This window comes from Bos indicus x Bos taurus, chromosome 3, assembly GCF_003369695.1.
Source record: "Bos indicus x Bos taurus breed Angus x Brahman F1 hybrid chromosome 3, Bos_hybrid_MaternalHap_v2.0, whole genome shotgun sequence".
Lineage (NCBI taxonomy): Eukaryota > Metazoa > Chordata > Mammalia > Artiodactyla > Bovidae > Bos > Bos indicus x Bos taurus.
In genome coordinates this window covers 30,616,450-30,631,555 of record NC_040078.1, presented here as the reverse complement: position 1 = coordinate 30,631,555, position 15,106 = coordinate 30,616,450, and the positions used below count along the sequence as shown (strand labels likewise).

Here is a 15,106-nt window from a genome sequence, read left to right as displayed (position 1 = left end):
CAAAGTACTGGAGTTTCAGCTTTAGCATCAGTCCTTCCAAAGAACACTCAGGGCTGATCTCCTTTAGAATGGACTGGTTGGATCTCTTTGCAGTCCAAGGGACTCTCAAGAGTCTTCTCCAACACCACAGTTCAAAAGCATCAATTCTTTGGCACTCAGCCTTCTTCACAGTCCAACTCTCACATCCATACATGACCACAGGAAAAACCATAGCCTTGACTAGATGGACCTTTGTTGGCAATGTAATGTCTCTGCTTTTGAATGTTCTATCTAGGTTGGTCATAACTTTCCTTCCAAGGAGTAAGCGTCTTTTAATTTCATGGCTGCAGTCACTAAGCCATGCCAACAAGGTAATGTCATCAGAGTCCGACACGACTGAGCAACTGAACTAACTAGAAGAGTTTAAGGATTAGAACGTTACAGGTGGCAGGGCACGCCACGCCAGAAGAAAAACAACTCCTGCCCACCTACCCCTAGCTGAGGCACAACCCCACTCAGAGATGTTGCAGGCAAGAGATTAACCAACCCTATCAGATTTTACACCCTAGGTCACTCTACTCTTCCTGCCAAAGCATCCCCACGGGGGATGAAACGATTTCCCCCAGATCACCACCCCAGATCACTCGTCTCCCCTAGCGGGTAGCCAGGACAACAGCCTCTCGGTGATTCACAGGCGCTGCCACCAACTAAGCCCCTGGCGGACCGCTCCCATCCCCGTCCCGGAGACCAAGCTCTCCGCTCCCCAAGGCTCCCTCCCGCCCAGCCCAAGCCGCCAGGGCTCCCGGCTTGCAGCCAGCCATCATCCAACTAACCGAAGTCCGCGGCTCCCGGCGCCGCGTGTGCATGAGCGTGGGCGGGACAGACCCGGATGGCGCTTGGCAGAGCTCACCTCCGCAGCACGCGCTCAGCACGCAGCCGGAGTTCTCCAGAGTTCCGCACGCACCGGTTCGCAGCGGTGGAACCGGTGGGTGCCGCCGCCTTATACCCCGCCGCCGGGGCCGGAGCTGGCGCGCAGTGGGCGGAGTCGGCCCTCCCGGCCACCCCCCTCCCCCCCCACCCCACAGGCGCTAACTGCACTGTGGCGCCCTCCTGGCCGCGGGCGTCGGCTCCGGCCCCTCCAGGTGTTCCTCCGCCACCTCCAGGTCCCACCGGCACACTTGCGTGACGCCAGTGTCCGCCTCTCCCTGAGTCTCTGGAGGAGAAAGGGGGAAAGCCGCCAAGGACGGATGGGGCGTGCCCCCAGGGCCTTGATTCAGGTTTGAGGGGCGATGGTGCGGGGAGGAGCGGGGGACTGATGGAAGTGGGGGACCCGGCGGAGTTTGAATGGACGCGGGTGTACCTTGAACCGCGGAAGAGGCCAAGAGCCAGAGGTTAGGAGGTGGGCTGTGACCTGGCCACTGGTGTTCAGTGACCTCAGGGAAGTCACTCAAAACCCTCAGGGCCTGTTTCCGCTCTTTAAAATGGCAACAGTAATATTGGAGACCTCATTTAGATTTTAATGGTCTTTGAGGGATGGTAGGTACATAGAGGTCGGGAAAGAAGAGCAAGTCAGAGGGTGGCAAGATTGGTCCAGAAGGGTAGGGGTGGGTGTGTGTGTGTGTGTGAGAAACATGGAATAATGCAGAGGCCAAATTTCTGTAGACACAGTATTTAGGACATGATGTAATTATGGTTGGCAGTTTCGGGGGAGGGGTGGTTGTGTTGATTATATTACTAAGCACTTCACGTGAACCTTCATGACCCTGTGAAGTAGGTTCTGTTGACAGTTGACAGATAAAGAATCCAAGGCTCAGAGAGAAGCTGAGTAACTTTACAGAAGTCACTGACCTAGTAGTGGCCAACCTTTGAATTCAGACTTCAGAGGCCGATTTTCTCATAAGAGCCTTGGTTCTTAAGCAAGTCCGGATACCAAAGTGTATCTGTTAAAAGTTATATAATTTTTATTTAAGAAATACCAAAAAAGTATGTCGAAGGCCCTTGTCGTCAAAGAATTTAGAAATTCTTTGTGACTGCTGAGATACAAATCAGCCTACATTTGCTGAGCATTTGCTCATGCCAGGACCTGTCCTACTGCTCCTCTCTCGGTCTGTCTGTCTTTCTCTCAGTTCAGTTCAGTCGCTCAGTCGTGCCCGCCTCTTTGCGACCCCGTGAATCGCAGCTCACCAGGCCTCCCTGTCCATCACCAACTCCGGGAGTTCACCCAGACTCACATCCATTGAGTCAGTGATGCCATCCAGCCATCTCATCCTCTGTCATCCCCTTCTCCTCCTGCCCCCAATCCTTCCCAGCATCAGAGTCTTTTCCAATGAGTCAACTCTTCTCATGAGGTGGCCAAAGTACTGGAATTTCAGCTTTAGCATCAGTCCTTCCAAAGAAATCCCAGGGCTGATTTCCTTCAGAATGGACTGGTTGGATCTCCTTGCAGTCCAAGGGACTCTCAAGAGTCTTCTCCAACACCACAGTTCAAAAGCATCAATTCTTTGGCGCTCAGCCTTCTTCACAGTCCAACTCTCACATCCATACATGACCACAGGAAAAACCATAACCTTGACTAGACGAACCTTTGTTGGCAAAGTAATGTCTCTGCTTTTGAATATGCTATCTAGGTTGGTCATAACTTTTCTTCCAAGCAGTAAGCGTCTTTTAATCTCATGGCTGCATTCACCATCTGCAGTGATTTTGGAGCCCCCCAAAATAAAGTCTGACACTGTTTCCACTGTTTCCCCATCTATTTCCCATTAAGTGATGGGACCAGATGCCATGATCTTCGTCTTCTGAATGTTGAGCTGTAAGCCAACTTTTTCACTCTCCACTTTCACTTTCATCAAGAGGCTTTTAGTTCCTCTTCACTTTCTGCCTAAGGGTGGTGCCATCTGCATATCTGAGGTTATTGATATTTCTCCCGGCAATCTTGATTCCAGCTTGTGTTTCTTCCAGCCCAGCGTTTCTCATGATGTACTCTGCATAGACGTTAAATAAGCAGGGTGACAATATATAGCCTTGACGTACTCCTTTTCCTATTTGGAACCAGTCTGTTGTTCCATGTCCAGTTCTAACTGTTGCTTCCTGACCTGCATACAGATTTCTCAAGAGGCAGGTCGGGTGGTCTGGTATTCCCATCTCTTTCAGAATTTTCCACAGTTTATTGTGATCCACACAGTCAAAAGCTTTGGCATAGTCAATAAAGCAGAAATAGATGTTTTTCTGGAACTCTCTTGCTTTTTCCATGATCCAGCGGATGTTGGCAATTTGATCTCTGGTTCTTCTGCCTTTTCTAAAACCAGCTTGAACATCAGGAAGTTCACGGTTCACATATTGCTGACGCCTGCCTTGGAGAATTTTGAGCATTACTTTACTAGTGTGTGAGATGAGTGCAGTTGTGCGGTAGTTTGAGCATTCTTTGGCGTTGCCTTTCCAATTAATTCCTACAACAACTTTTGAGAGGAGACCTTATAGTTTGTTCTGCAAATGAATAATCTGAGACTGAGAAGTGGAGTTTGTGGGGTTAGGCTTTGTGCCCTCCCCTCACCCACTTTGCCTCTGTTCAAAGCAAAGTTTTCAGTAAGAATTCAATGCTAGTAGAAGACACTGCAGAATCTATGGTCAAGTACAGCTTATGAGCAGTAATTGTTTTTTATGTTCATAAATGCAGAGAAAGAAGGCACTTCATGTCACTGGAATGTCCAGGACTTAGATCAGCAATGCTTCAGAGTTGTTAGAGTGGAGGCAGCATTCGGGGTACGTGGTAGACAGATGAATTAGGAAGACAGTGGGAAGCTCTGGCTCAGGGTTGAATTTATAAGGGTCTGAACTACACAATGACAGTGTGAAGAGGTAGATAAGAGGTTCCCAGGAAACTTCTTGAAGGCTCATGAAGCAACAGTATGGTGAGTTCAGAATACAGACTCAGGAGGCAGACTACCTAGTTTTCAACAAAGTACCTTAAGGTTGCCAGGAGAATAAAATTAGGGTTGTGAAGCACTTGGAACAGAGGCTAGTATACAGCAAGTGCTCAATAAGTATTTTTAAAACATGAATAAATAGGAAATTAAGGAATAATTTCATTTACAACAGCATCCAAAAGAATCTCAGTCATGTCCAACTCTTTGCAACCCCATAGGCTGTAGCCTGCCAGGCTCCTCTCTCCATGGAATTCTCCAGGCAAGAGTACTGGAGTGGGTTGCCAGTCTTTTCTCCAGGGGATCTTCTCGACCCAAGGATAGAACCCTGGCCTCCTGCATTGCAGGCAGATTCTTTACCATCAGAGTCCTCAGGGAAGCCCCAAAACACCTAGGGAGTTGCCTAAACTCTTTGCAACCTCTTTAGTTAAAACACTTAGGGATAGATTTAACTAAGGAGGTTGTAAACAGTTTAGGCAACTCTACTGCCCTATTTCAGATACCATCTGCAAGGTTGGGAGTCTCCAGGGCCGCCCTGACTTCAGGCCATCTGGCCACAAATTCAAGTATTCTCATAACCTTGCTTAGACTCAATAATTTGCTACAAAGATTGGCAGAACACACTGAAAGCTATTATATACACAGTCACATTGATTACAGAGAACGGATACATTGAATTGAGGCAGCAGTAGGGCAGCATCTGGGAGGGGTCCAAACTGGAAGTTCTGGTTGTCCTCTCCAGGTGGGGTCCTGAGTGGAGTTGTCTCCTCTCATATATGATGTGTGAAGTGCTCTAAGAATATTGCCAATCACAAATGCTCACCGGTGTCCAGTGCTTGATGAGGCTTCTTTACTTGGGGAGAATTATTGTCCATGTGATTGAACTAAAATCTCTATCCACCTGCTTCCCTGAAGTTTGGGCTGTTATCTTGTGACACTCAGTCTTAACTTTCCAGTCACATTGTTGGCTTTTCTAACGTTGTCAGCTGTACCCTGAGTCATTTCATTAGCCTGAACTATGAAGGGGCCCACCCTGAGACACCTTATTAGCATAAAACTATGAAAGTTGGTCTGAGAGACTCCACTATGAATTATACTCCTGTCTCTTGGGAAATTGCAGGGGTGTGGAGGTCATCTCCCTGGAGCTGGGGCAGAGGCCAGACCTCCCTTTAGGAGGCCAGATTCCTTACTACACAAAAGTGAAAGACTTGCACACTAAAAACTATTAAATATTGCTGAAATATACTAAAGAATACCTAAATAAGTGGAAAGACGTCCATGTTCATGTATTGGAAGACAAGATTGTTAAGATGGCAATACTACCCAGCTTGCTCTACAGATTCAATGCAATTCTGATTAAAATGCCAATAGCCCTTTTTGCAAACGTGGAAAATACATATGGAATTGCACAGGACCTTGAATATTTAAAATATTTAAGAAGAACAAAGTTAGCGGACTCACATTTCCTTATTATAAAACTTATTACAAAGCTACAGAGATCAAAACATTGTGGTGTTGGTATAAGGATAGATAGACAAGAGAATAGAATTAAAAGTCAGAAATAGACTTATAAATCTATGGCAAATTAATTTTTTTCTGACCATTCAATGGGAAAAGAAAAGTCTCTTCAACACGTGGTTCTGGGACAACTGAATATCTATATGCAAAAGAATGAAGTTGCACCCCTACCTTATGCAATATACAAAAATTAAAAATGGATTAACTGATAACCTAAATATAAGAACTAAATTATAAAACTCTTAGAAGAAAAATATGCATGGTAAATCTTAATGACCTTGCATTTGGCAATAAATTCTTAGATATAATACCAAAAGAAGAGTAAAGAAGAAAAAGATAAATTGGGTTTGATCAAAATTAGAAGTCTTTGTGCATCAAAGGGCATTATCAAGAAAGTGAAAAGACAACCTATAGAATGGGAGAAAATATTTGCAAATTAGGGTCTAATGTCCAGAATACATAAATAACTCGTACAACTCAACAACAAAAAGACAACCCAATTAAAAAATGAGCAAAGGACTTGAATAGGTGTTTTCCAAAAAAAATGTGTTAGTGACCAACAAGCACATGACAAGATACTCAACATGGAGAACAGTGTGGAGATTCCTTAAAAAACTGGAAATAGAACTGCCTTATGACCCAGCAATCCCACTGCTGGGCATACACACGGAGGAAACCAGAATTGAAAGAGACACATGTACCCCAGTGTTCATCACAGAGCTGTTTATAATAGCCAGGACATGGAAGCAACCTAGATGTCCATCAGCAGATGAATGGATAAGAAAGCTGTGGTACATATACACAATGGAGTATTACTCAGCCATTAAAAAGAATACATTTGAATCAGTTCTAATGAGGTAGATGAAACTGGAGCCTATTATACAGAGTGAAGTAAGCCAGAAAGAAAAACACCAATACAGTATACTAACGCATATATATGGAATTTAGAAAGATGGTAACAATAACCCTGTATACGAGACAGCAAAAGAGACACTGATGTATAGAACAGTCTTTTGGACTGTGTGGGAGAGGGAGAGGGTGGGATGATTTGGGAGAATGGCGTTGAAACATGTATAATATCATATATGAAATGAGTCGCCAGTCCAGGTTTGATGCACGATACTGGATGCTTGGGGCTGGTGCACTGGGACAACCCAGAGGGATGGTACGGGGAGGGAGGAGGGAAGAGGGTTCAGGATGGGGAACACATGTATGCCTGTGGCAGATTCATGTTGATATATGGCAAAACCAATACAATATTGTAAAGTTAAAAAATAAAGAAAAAAAGATACTTAACATTATTAGTCATTAGAGAAATGTAAGTTGGAACCACAAGATGCCAGCCTGTACCAACTAGGATGGTTATAATAATAATTTTTTAAGGAAAATAAGAATTGGCAAGAATGTGGAGAAATCTGAAAATTTGTACATTGCTCATAAGGTATAGCCACTGTGGAACAGTTTGGCAGTTCCTCAGAAGTTAAACATAATATTACCACATGACCCAGCAATTCTACTTCTAAGTATATACCCAAAGAATTAAAAGCAGGTATTCAAACACATTTTCTGTGACCAGTGCATTCTCTTGGCAGAATTCAGTTAGCTTTTGCCCTGCTTCTTTTTGTTCTCCAAGGCCAAACTTGCCTGTTACTCCAGGTATCTCTTGACTTCCTACTTTTGCATCCACAAAAAAGTTCTTAATGAACCAGGTTACTACGACGGTGTGGTCAGTCACCCAGAGCCAGACATTCTGGAGAGCAAAGTCAAGTGGGCCTTAGGAAGCACTGCTGTTAATAAAGCTAGTGGATGCAATGGAATTCCCGTAGAACTGTTCAAAACCCTAGAGGATGATGCCATCAAGGTGTTGCATTCAATATGTCAGCAAATCTGGAAGACCCAGTAGTGGCTACAGGACTGAAAAAGGTCAATCCTCATTCCAATTCCCAAGAAGGAAGTACTAAAGAATGTGCTAACGATCGGACAGTTGCATTCATCTCCCATGCTAGTACCTGGAGGAGGGCATGACAACCCACTCCAGTGTTCTGGCCTGGAGAATCCCCATGAACAGAGGAGCCTGGCGGGCTACAGTCCATGGGGTCTCAGAGTCGGACACAACTGAGCATCTAGGCACAGCACCCATGCTAGTAAGGTCGTGCTTAAAATTTTTTGCATGCTAGGCTTCAGCATTATGCAAACCAAGAACTTCCTGATGTCCAAGCTGGGTTTAGAAAAGGAAGAGGAACCAGAGATCAAATTGCCAACATTTGCTGGATCATAGAGAAAGCTAGGGAATTCCAGAAAAACATCTACCTCTGTTTCATTGACTGCACTAAAGCCTTTGTGTGGATCATAATAAACTGTGAAAAACTCTTAAAGAGATGGGAATACCAGACCATCTTACCTGTCTCTTGAGAAACCTGTATGGTGGTCAAGAAGCAATAGTTAGAACCCTGTATGGAACAACTGATTGGTTCAAGATTGAGAAAGGAGTACGACAGGGCTGTCTGCTGTCACCCTGTTTGTTTAACCTGTACAGTGAGCACATCATGAGAAATGCCAGGCTGGATGAGTTACAAGCTGGAATCAAGATACGCGGGAGAAACGTCAACAGCCTCAGATATGGGGATGATACCAGTCTAATGGCAGAAATTGAAGAGGCACTAAAGAAGCCTCTTAATAAATATGAAGGAGGAGAGTGAAAGAGCCGGCTTAAAACTAAATATTAAAAAAACTAAGATCATGGCATCCTGCCATGGAAAACTAGAACAGACAGCTTTAATGTGTATACTTCAGGTCCCACAAAACAACTTGTATCTTCTCATAAACAGTGAATATTTCATGAAGAGTAAGGCTTTGGAGTGGGAAGAAGTGAAGTCGCTCAGTTGTGTCCAACTCTTTGCGACCCCATGGACTGTAGCCTACCAGGCTTCTCCGTCCATGGGATTCTCCAGGCAAGAATACTGGAGAGGGTTATCATTTCCTTCTCCAGGGGATCTTCCCAACCCTGGGATTGAACCTGGGTCTCCAGCATTGGAGGCAGACGCTTTAACCTCTGAGCCACCAGGGAAGCCTTGATGGCTCTTTTTCTGCAGGCAATTCTCTGAACTCTTCTAGGCTTCAGTTTCCTCACCAGGTACATTGGAGATAATACCTACAAACCTAATTTGTTGTGAGAATCAAAAGAGAAAATAATAAGTGAAACTGGGAAAGTACTCTGAGAATGTTTTTTTATCATGTTTTTATAAATTATCAGTTGTTTAATTGCTAAGTCATGTCTAATTCTTGCAACCCCATGGACTGTATAGCCCACTGGACTCCTCTGTCCTTGGGATTTTCCAGGCAAGAATACTGGAATGGGTTGCTGTTTCCTTCTCCATTGTATCTTCCTGATGCCAAAGGTCAAACCCATGTCTCCTGCATTGGCAGACTTATTCTTTACCACTGAGCCACCAGGGAAGACCAAATTATCAGTAAAGGGTGCTTAAGTGAAACTGAAAGTCGCTTAGTAATATCCGACTCTTTGCAATCACATGGACTGTACAGTTCATGGAATTCTCTAGGCCAGAATACTGGAGTGGATAGCCTTTCCCTTCAGAGTATCTTTCCCACCCAGGGATCGAGCCCAGGTCTCCTGTACTGCATGTGGATTCTTTACCAGCTGAGCCACAGGGAAGCCGAAAAGGGTGCTTAAGGGGGAAAGAAAATTCAGAAATAAAGAAGGTGGGAAGAGGAAACAGTTTGAGTGAACTGGAGAAAACGATAAAATAAAGCAGGTGTATTCTTACTCTTTTTCCAGATGTCATTCTTATTTTAAGACAGTATAAGATAGGAATTTCAGGGTTGACAGTCAGTTCAGTCACTCAGTTGTGTCTAACTCTTTGCAACCCCACGGACTGCAATATGCCAGGCTTCCCTGTCTAGCACTAACTCCCAGCGCTTGCTCAAACTCATGTCCATTAAGTCAGTGATGCCATCCAACCATCTCATCCTCTGTTGTCCCCTTCTCCTCTTGCCCTCAGTTTTTCCCAGCATCAGGGTCTTTTTCAGTGAGTCAGTTCTTCAAATCAGGTGGCCAAATTATTGGAGCTTCAGCTTCATCATCAGTCCTTCCAATGAATATTCAGGACTGATTTCCTTTAGGATGAACTGGTTTGACCTTGCAGTCCAAGGGACTCAGGAGTCTTCTCCAACACCACAGTTCAAAAGCATCAGTTCTTTGGCACTCAGCTTTCTTTATGGTCTAAATCTCACTTCCATACATGGGACTACTGGACACCATAGCTTTGAATATACCGACCTTTGTTGGTAAAGTAATGTCTCTGTTTTTTAATATGCTGTCTAGGTTTGTCATAGCTTTTCTTCCAAGGAGCAAACATCTTTTAGTTTCATGGCCTCAGTCACCATCTGCAGATGCTTGGAGATCTTGTACCTAACCTCCCACATTATGCAGATGTGGAAGCTGAAAGCAGAGACTGGAACAGTTTCCTCAAACCTCAGCTAATGAATGGTTTGACCACATGAATAGACAGACTTCCTGAACTTTACTGTCTGAAGCGTGATCTTGAAGATAAAAGGTATTTCTGCACAAGTATCTTTACTGCACACCAACACAAGAGAAGACTCTATACATGGACATCACCAGATGGTCAACACCAAAATCAGATTGATTATATTCTTTGCAGCCAAAGATGGAGAAGCTCTATACAGTCAGCAAAAACAAGACCAGGAGCTGACTGTGGCTCAGATCATGAACTCCTTATTGCCAAATTCAGACTTAAATTGAAGAAAGTAGGGAAAACCACTAGAACATTCAGGTATGACCTAAATCAAATCCCTTATGATTATACAGTAGAAGTGAGACTTAAGGGCCTAGATCTGATAGATAGAGTGCCTGTTGAACTATGGAATGAGGTTCGTGACATTGAACAGGAGACAGGAATCAAGACCATCCCCATGGAAAAGAAATGCAAAAAAGCAAAATGGCTGTCTGGGGAGGCCTTACAAATAGCTGTGAAAAGAAGAGAAGCGAAAAGCAAAGAAGAAAAGGAAAGATATAAGCATCTGAATTCAGAGTTCCAAAGAATATCAAGAAAAGATAAGAAAGCCTTCTTCAGCAATCAGTGCAAAGAAATAGAGGAAAACAACAGAATGGGAAAGACTAGAGATCTCTTCAAGAAAATTAGAGATACCAAGGGAACATTTCATGCAAAGATGGGCTTGATAAAGGACAGAAATGGTATGGACCTAACAGAAGCAGAAGATATTAAGAAGAGTTGACAAGAATACACAGAAGAACTGTACAAAAAAGATCTTCATGACCAAGAGAATCACGATGGTGTGATCACTGACCTAGAGCCAGACATCCTGGAATGTGAAGTCAAGTGGGCCTTAGAAAGCATCACTATGAACAAAGCTAGTTGAGGTGATGAAATTCCAGTTGAGCTATTTCAAATCCTGAAAGATGATGCTGTGAAAGTGCTGCACTCAATATGCCAGCAAATTTTGAAAACTCAGCAGTGACCACAGGACTGGAAAAGGTCAGTTTTCATTCCAATCCCAAAGAAAGGCAATGCCAAAGAATGCTCAAACTATTGCACAATTGCACTCATCTCATATGCTAGTAAAGTAATGCTCCAAATTCTCCAAGCCAGGCTTCAGCAATATGTGAACCGTGAACTTCCTGATGTTCAAGCTGGTTTTAGAAAAGTCAGAAGAACCAGAGATCAAATTGCCAACATCCGCTGGATCATGGAAAAAGCAAGAGAGTTCCAGAAAAATACCTATTTCTGCTTTATTGACTATGCCAAAGCCTTTGACTGTATGGATCACAATAAACCGTGGAAAATTCTGTAAGAGATGGGAATACCAGACCACCCAACCTGCCTCTTGAGAAATCTGTACGCAGGTCAGGAAGCAACAGTTAGAACTGGACATGGAACAACAGACTGGTTCCAAATAGGAAAAGGAGTACGTCAAGGCTGTATATTGTCACCCTGCTTATTTAACTTCTATGCAGAGTACATCATGAGAAATGCTGGACTGGAAGACACACAAGCTGGAATTAAGATTGCCGGGAGAAATATCAATAACCTCACTTATGCAGATGACACCACCCTTATGGCAGAAAGTGAAGAGGAACTAAAAAGCTTCTTGATGAAAGTGAAAGTGGAAAGTGAAAAAGTTGACTTAAAGCTCAACATTCAGAAAACGAAGATCATAGTATCCGGTCCCATCACTTCATGGGAAATAGATGGGGAAACAGTGTCAGACTTTATTTTTGGGGGCTCCAAAATCACTGCAGATGGTGAATGCAGCCACGAAATTAAAAGACGCTTACTCCTTGGAAGGAAAGTTATGACCAACCTAGATAGCATATTCAAAAGCAGAGACATTACTTTGCCAACAAAGGTCCGTCTAGTCAAGGCTGTAGTTTTTCCAGTGGTCATGTATGGATGTGAGAGTTGGACTGTGAAGAAGGCTGAGCGCCAAAGAATTGATGCTTTTGAACTGTGGTGTTGGAGAAGACTCTTGAGAGTCCCTTGGACTGCAAGGAGATCCAACCAGTCCATTCTGAAGGAGATCAGCCCTAGGATTTCTTTGGAAGGAATGATGCTGAAGCTGAAACTGCAGTACTTCGGCCACCTCATGTGAAGAGTTGACTCATTGGAAAAGACTCTGATGCTGGGAGGTATTGGGGGCAGGAGGAGAAGGGGACGACAGACGATGAGATGGCTGGATGGCATCACTGACTCGATGGACGTGAGTCTGAGTGAACTCTGCGAGTGGGATGGACAGGGAGGCCTAGCGTGCTGCGATTCATGGGGTCGCAGAGGCAGACACGACTCAGCGACTGAACTGACTGAAAGGGGATACAGTGCCCTCTAGTGGCTTTTTATTTTATTATACAAATCCCCGTTCACATTTCTGCAGAAAAGAACTGAGATGATGCAAGGTAAGGCAGAGGAACCAGAGATCAAATTGCCAGCGTCCACTGGATCATACAAAAAGCAAGAGATTTCCAGAAAAACATCTACTTTTGCTTTATTGACTACGCCAAAGTCTTTGACTGTGTGGATCACAACAAACTGGAAAATTCTTCAAGAGATGGTAATACCAGACCACCTGACCTGCCTCTTGAGAAATCTGTATGCAGGTCAAGAGGTAACAGTTAGAACTGGACATGTAACAGCACACTGGTTCCAAATCAAGACAGGAGTACATCAAGGCTGTATATTGTCTCCCTGCTTATTTAACTTCTATGCAGAGTACATCATGAGAAACACTGGGCTGGAAGAAACACAAGCTGGAATCAGGATTGCTGGGAGAAATATCATTAACCTCAGATATGCAGATGACACCACCCTTATGGCAGAAAGCGAAGGAAAACTAAAGAGCCTCTTGATGAAAGCAAAAGGAGAGTGAAAAAGTTGGCTTAAAACTCAACATTCCAAATACTGAGATCACAGCATCTGGTCCCATCACTTCATGGCAAATAGATGGGGAAACAGTGGAAACAGTAATAGGCTTTATTTTGGGGGGCTCCAAAATCAGTGCATATGGTGATTGCAGCCATGAAATTAAAGACTCTTGCTCCTTGGAAGAAAAGCTGTGACAAACCTAGACAGCATTTTAAAAAGCAGAGATACTACTTTACCAACAAAGGTCTGTATAGTCAAAGGTATGGTTTGTCCAGTAGTCATGTATGGATGTGAGATTTAGACCATAAAGAAAGCTGAGTGCTGAAGAATTGATGCTTTTGAACTGTGGTGTTGGAGAAGATTCTTGAGAGCCCCTTGGACTGCAAGGAGATCAAACCAGTCAATCCTAAAGGAAGTCAGTCCTGAATATTCATTGGAAGGACTAATGATGAAGCTTAAGCTCCAGTACTTTGGCCATCTGATTCAAAGAACTGACTCATTGGAAAAGACCCTGATGCTGGGAAAGATTGAAGGCGGGAGGAGAAGGGGATGACAGAGGATAAGAGGGTTGGATGGCATCACCGACATGATGGCCATGAGTTTGAGTAAGCTCTGGGAGTTGATGATGGACAGAGAGGCCTGACATGCTGCAGTCCATGGGGTCACAAACAATCGGACATGACTGAGCAAGTAAACTGAACTGAACTGAAGCTGCCTTAGAAACGTCCCTTATAGTTATTTTCAAACTCAGAAAGATTTCAAGAAATTTTTTTTCCGCTTTATTTATTTTTTAATTGAAAGATAATTGCTTTACAGAATGTTTTTGTTTTCTGTTAGACATCAACAAGAATCTGCCATAGGTACACCCGTGTCCCCTCCCTCTCAAACCTCCCTCCCATCTCCCTCCCCATCCCACCCTTCTAGATTGTCACAGAGCCCCATTTTGATTCCCTGTGTCATACAGCAAATTCCCATTGGCTACCTATTTTATATATGGTAATGTAAGTTTCCATGTTACTCTCTCCATCGCATCTCACCCTCTCCCTTCTCCGCTCCTCCTGTGTCCATAGGTCTCAAGCAAGTTTTTTTTTTTTAATATATAATTTCATTTGTATTTTATTTTTGGCTTGCTGGGTCTTCGTTGCTGCACAGGCTTTTCTTCAGTTGCAGTGAGCATGAGCTGCTCTCTAGTTGCAGTGCACAGGCTTCGCACCGCAGCGGCTTCTCTTGTTGTGGAGCACAGGCTCTAGGCCTGTGGGCTTTAGCAGTTGCGGCTCCTGGGCTCCTAGAGCACAGGCTCAGTAGTTGTGGAGCATGGGCTTAGTTGCTCTGAGGCATGTGGGATCTTCTTGGACCAGGGATCCAACTCGTGTAGCCATCAGGGAAGCCCTCAAGCAAGGTTTTTGGTTTTTGGTTTTTTTTGGTTGCACTGCGTCTTTGTTGCTGCACACAGGGTAGTTGCAATGAGCAGAGGCTGCTCTCTAGTTGCAGTGCGCAGGCTTCTCACTGCAGCGGCTTCTCTTGGTGTGGAGCAGCTACGGTGTGTGGGCTCAGAAGTTGCAGCGCTCAGGCTTAATTGCCCTGAGGCCTGTGGGATCTTCCCAAACCAGGGATCGAACCCGTGTCCCCTGCATTGGCAGGTAGATTCTTAACCACTGGACCATCAGGGAAGTCCAAGCAAGTTTTAACTTGAGAAATTAGGGGCTAGGATGAGAAATATCATTAAAGGAAAGGGGTAGAGGATTTAAGTGCAAAATCAGAAATGGTGGCTCAAACGGTAAAGAATCTGACTGCAATGCAGATTCTATCCCTGGGAAGATCCCCTGGAGAAGAGAATGGCCACCCATTCCAATATTCTTGTCTGGAGAATTCCATGGACAGAGGAGCCTGGCAGGTTACAGTCTGTGGGGTCGCAAAGAGTCAGACACGACTGAGTAACTAATACCTAATGGTGAATACATTGCTCAAATATTTTATCTGGAAAATACAGAAAATAAATTTGTGTTGTGTTTTCATTGACAAACTCAGTGAAATAAAAAAGGTTCATTTATTGTTTTATTGACATATAATCCTTATAACATAAAATCCATCATTTTAAAGAATACATTTAAGTGATTTGTAGTGTATTCACCACGTTGTGCAATCATTACCACTATCTAATTGCAGAATATTTTCATCTCTCCCCACATCCCCACAACCCCCAAACAAATTAGCAGTTAATTCCAATTCCCCCCTTCTCTGGGTTTCCAAGGTGACTCAGTGGTAAAGAAT

At 44.0% G+C, this 15,106-nt stretch overlaps 1 protein-coding gene and 1 long non-coding RNA gene across 2 annotated transcripts in view; one reads left to right on the top strand and one right to left on the bottom strand.

Moving 5' to 3' along the window:
• LOC113889450 (monocarboxylate transporter 1-like) overlaps positions 1-899 on the bottom strand; it is a 34,483-nt gene extending 33,584 nt beyond the window's left edge. The window contains exon 1 of the mRNA XM_027536134.1: positions 813-899. The gene's annotated coding sequence lies outside the window, so the exon portion shown is untranslated. The remainder of the gene's footprint in view (positions 1-812) is intronic.
• A 114-nt stretch (positions 900-1,013) lies between these two features.
• Positions 1,014-15,106, top strand: part of LOC113889452 — a 174,655-nt gene continuing 160,562 nt past the window's right edge. The window contains exon 1 of the long non-coding RNA XR_003510265.1: positions 1,014-1,256. This is a non-coding gene — a long non-coding RNA (uncharacterized LOC113889452). The remainder of the gene's footprint in view (positions 1,257-15,106) is intronic.